This window comes from Dipodomys merriami, unplaced genomic scaffold (genome assembly GCF_024711535.1).
Source record: "Dipodomys merriami isolate MVZ:Mamm:240054 unplaced genomic scaffold, mDipMer1.0.p SCAF_3202, whole genome shotgun sequence".
Lineage (NCBI taxonomy): Eukaryota > Metazoa > Chordata > Mammalia > Rodentia > Heteromyidae > Dipodomys > Dipodomys merriami.
The window spans coordinates 16,476-21,200 of record NW_027204719.1 but is presented as its reverse complement, the minus strand read 5'-3'; the positions used below and the strand labels follow the sequence as shown (position 1 = coordinate 21,200).

Genomic DNA, 4,725 nt, shown 5'->3' with positions numbered 1-4,725 from the left:
TATTAAACTTGTCATGGCAACTGGGAATGGTGTCCTTGGCCCCAGAGGGGAAGGAATGAAGAAGAAGAATGAAGGAAACATACTTTTTCTACTCTACTACCTATAGAGAAGACTCATTCTGGAATCAATTATCTAATTACCCTGGTATGATTCTAAGCAGGCATTTCCAATCCATCCTTCTAAGTTGTCCTGCAAAAGAATTCGGTCCTAGCAGGTCAATCATTTAAGCAGAAAATGAGGATGGAGAGAATTCAGGGTATGACTTTAGAGCCAGAGTGAGCTCCATGCATCAAGCATTAATTCTCTTCTTCCTCTTCTAGGGCACTGTGATATTCCCTAATATGATTGCACTACACAGGGACCCCAAGGAGTGGGCTACCCCAGACACCTTCACTCCAGAGCATTTTCTGGAGAATGGACAGTTTAAGAAGAGGGAAGCCTTTCTGCCTTTTGGAATGGGTGAGTTGTGATGGGCATGAGAAAAACTGCAGGGCTCTTTCTTCACCCTCTCCTTTTCTCTCAGTAGTCTTCATTGGGGTGTCCCCAGATGGCCATGTCCAGTGCGCCCAATTTGCTGTTGGTCACAGACCATCATTGCTTGCACTGGACATTGTTTTGGACCATGCCAGCCTCACTTCTTAGTCAGTTTACAATCTGTCACACTTCATTATTCATGGAGATGACCTCCTTGTTCTCTTTCCAGCAATCGCTGATTGAGTCTCACAAAGGAAGTTGAACACCTGCCATCCTTACAGAGTTTTTAGTTTGTTTTTGCTTTAAATCTTTGAAATAGGTTATTCCTATGCTTCCCAGGCTGCCCTTGAATTTACAATGTATGCCAAGCTGAGCTTTAACTTTGGATCTTCCTGTCTCCATCTCCCAAACAATGGAATTACAGGCTCACTCCACCCTGCCTCGATTTTTTCGAGGTTTTCTGTTTCCTCTGTTTGTTCATTCTTTCTTCCTTTCTCTTTCTCTCTTTCTTTCTTCCTTCCTTCCTTCCTTTTCTCCTCCCTCCATTCCCCTTCCTCCCTCCCTCCCTCCCTCTTTTCGTTCGTTCGTTCGTTCGTTCGTTCGTTCGTTCCTTCCTTCCTTCCTTCCTTCCTTCCTTCCTTCCTTCCTTCCTTCCGCCAGTCCTGGTTCCTGAATCTAAACTCAAGGCCTGGGCACTGTCCCTAAACTTTCTCATTCAAGGCTAGTGCTCTACAACTTGAGCCAGAACTCCACTTCTGGCTATTTTGGTGGTTAATTGGAGATGAGTCTCATAGACTTTCTTGCCCAGCCTAGCTTTGAACCACTATCCTCAGATGTCAGCCTCCTGAATAGCTAGGACTTACAGGTATGAGCCACCAGCAACTGGTCCAAGTTCGCTTTAAAGGCTGCTCACTTACACCGAAATAGAGCTGATTTTAATGAGATCAGGATGCAGCAAAGGAAAGAGACTACCTGCTTACCATTTGGGCATGCAACAATGACTAAATGCCAGTAGCTTAACTAGATCCAGTTTTGACCTATAAGTACTTCCTAAAGAGATCCTTCCATCCTTTCTAATGTTAATTATGTTTAAAATACCTAGTTAGTCCATGTCTATGGTGTGCAACTAAAAAATTGAGTAGATACAACTGCAACCTTTCTTGTGATTTGTAGATGGCAACATCAATAACAAAAGGTCTTTGCTGGTCTGTGTCTATGAGACTTGTATGTCACCTTCTTGATCACAGACTTACATTGCAAATAAACTATTTCATACTATCCCATAGCAAGCCAATCATTTATAATTATAGGGAGAAATGACTACTATCTTCTTCCTTTAATACCAGCTAACTCAAAGTAAGACAGAACTTGTTCCTTACAAGATCATATGCCCAAAGACCTGGTACAACTGGGCCAAACTCAAGTTTGTGTACTTCTAGTCTGTGTCTTGTGTCTTCTAGGACAACCACAGCTTCTCATACACCACCCTTCTGCTTTGAGTTTCACTGGTTTATTCCATATGTAAGAGGCACTACATTGCTGTATTACAAACAAGTAAAAGCTTCTTAAGTGTTAGTAAGACCATGTGATTCTTCACAAGCATAGAGGTCAGACACATGGCTCTGCTGCTTTTGGTTGGTCTGTCTTAGATGTTAGAGGGTCAGCTGGCTGATGGTTGTTCTAGGCTAATATGAGATAGAACAATAAGTTCTTTTTGCATTTCTGCTCATCCTCTATCAAGAGGCAATCTTCATTTGCTCTTGTACCTGTGACCCTGGAAGGGTTTCATTTGTTTCCCATGAAGAAGCTCCTGCCTCATGAAATCTGCCCACAAGACTGCTCTGTTCTTGGAGGCTATCAGGAAATGATTAAAGAGTTCTTGGTGCCACTTCAGGGACAGGCCAGAGGACATTGTAAAAGATAGCATTTGTCAATTTGTTGAAAATATCTTAGTTACAAATGCGTTGGTGTCTTCACATGAATGAGGAGGACTATCCATTTTAGACTCTTTAAATGACTGACAGGTCTATGTGCAGAGTTGAACTGGAATATAACTCAAAATCAATAAAAGAGGAGAGATATGAAATGAAGGCAGAGACATCAAGCCTTATTTAGTTTTCAGGTGTCCATTAGACCTATCTGAGAAGTCAGTAATTTAAAAAAAGTCATCTCTATGTCTCTGTTAGAAATAGGCACAGAAAAAGGTAACTTACACTTTAGGAACCTGACATTCCATTGCGTATACATTGGAGTTCCATTTAAGGAACCCATGCAGTCTTATTTCTGCTTTACTGTCTGTTCATTTCATTGTTGTCCATGGAATGACGTTTGAACAACTGTAGAGGAGATGCCCCCACTCGACTCAAGCTTCTCATATCCATTGCCCTACATACCCATTGCCCTTCACCCCAGCATGGCCTCTCCCCTGAAGGAATTTGACACCTGGTGATCAACAATCTGTGCTGCAGTGAAGCCAGGTGGATGTCAGACTAAGATCAAGTGGCAGGCTGTAAAGCCCAGGGTCTGCTTAGGTTTTGAAGGAGGTAGTGAAGAACACCAATGCCTAGAAACCGCTATGAATCTAATTTATGTTTTGAATTTTTTTCTGCAGGAAAGAGAGCTTGCCTTGGAGAACAATTGGCAAGATCTGAACTGTTTATTTTCTTCACTTCTCTTCTGCAAAGGTTTACATTCAAACCCCCCCTGAATGAGAAGCTGAGCCTGAAAGCTAGAATGAGCATCCCCCATTCTCCTCCCAGCTACCTCATTTGCGCAATCCTGAGGGCATGATGCTGCTGGAAAAGGAATTTGAAAGGCGAGAAGAAAAGGCATGGGTTCTGAAACCACTGGGGCCTGTCTTTGTGTCAGGGGAGAGAATAAAAGCTAATATTTCTGAGCACCCATCAGAGTTCTTTGACTAGTAAGAAACGGAATGCGAATCCCAGCTTTGTTACTTCCTCCAAACTGGTCCTGGACAAATTATTTATGTGATAAGGATTTATCTTCTCACACAAGTTGTGAAAAAAGAAAGACAATTCCTTCCTTAAGCAAAGTTCTCTCACTGGGTTCAAGCCCCACACTGACTAAAAGAAAAAAGGAAGAAAGAAAGAAAATTCTCTCAAAGCCAAAAGAAATAATACATTTGACATGGCTTGCAAATCCTAAAGTGTTGCATAAAATGTAAGCTACTATATGCCTCCTTCTCTTCTGCCTTTCATAGCAATGTATTTCCTTCTGACTTGTTGAAAGAGATCAGGTCAAAGTAGTGAAAAGATATAACATAGTTAAAATAAGATTTTGCGGAATCCCCAGCATTCTGCCTTGTAAGCTCTCCCCTTGTTAGAACTGTACAAAATTACTTCTTTACTGACTTGCATACTTCTTCAGGAAGTCACAAGTTAGGTTGATTCCTATTCATTAGCACATGTTAAAGCAGTTTCTAAGGAAGCACGACTATGGCCATGGACTCAGGGTCCAGTAGAATGTGACTCCAGTTACCAGATGTAAGGAATATATTTGGAGAAGCAAATGTGGAAAACTTTTCTTCCCTTTCTTGGGCATTATATTGTACATAGTAAAGAGTTTCATCATGTCATTTCCATATACATATATAATGCATTTTGCTTATATTCACTCCCTCTATTATTCTCTTATACTATCTAGCTCTGTCCCACTTTCCCTTCTTCCTCTCCTCCCAAATAATCCCAATTTTACTTTCATGGCCTTGGCCTTTTCTCTTGTTTTGTTCATCCATTCTTCCAGTGATGGGTAACTAAGGAGATTCTGCAAATTCAGTATTATGAATAGTGCCACAGTAAACAGGAGTACACATAGTTCTATAGTAAACTTATTTGATTCTTTTAGATATATAATAGGAACTGGCATGGCTGGGTCATATGACAGTTCAACTTCTATTTTTTATTTTTGTTGGTCTTGGAGCCTGAACTCTGGGCTTGGGCACTGTCCCTCAACTCTTCAGCTCAAGGCTAGTGTTGTACCACTTGAGCCACAGAACCACTTCCAGCTTTTTCTGCTTATGTGGTGCTGAGGAATCGAACCCAGGGCCTTATACATGCAAGACAAGCACTCTACCACTGAGCCACCTTCCCAGCCCCTCCAATTTTTTTGAGAAACCTCTAAACTGATTTCTATAGTAGCTATACTAAGCTAAATTCCCACCACAATTGAGTAAGAGCTTGCTTTTCAACCAATACTTTTCTGCTATTTGTTTTATTGGTGATAGCCATTCTA

At 41.3% G+C, this 4,725-nt stretch overlaps 1 long non-coding RNA gene across 1 annotated transcript; it reads left to right on the top strand.

Moving 5' to 3' along the window:
• Window positions 1-342: 342 nt before the first annotated feature.
• Window positions 343-3,373, top strand: LOC138841528 (uncharacterized). Its single transcript, XR_011376453.1, has 2 exons — window positions 343-459; window positions 3,086-3,373. It is a non-coding gene; the product is annotated as an uncharacterized lncRNA (long non-coding RNA).
• Window positions 3,374-4,725: the final 1,352 nt, after the last annotated feature.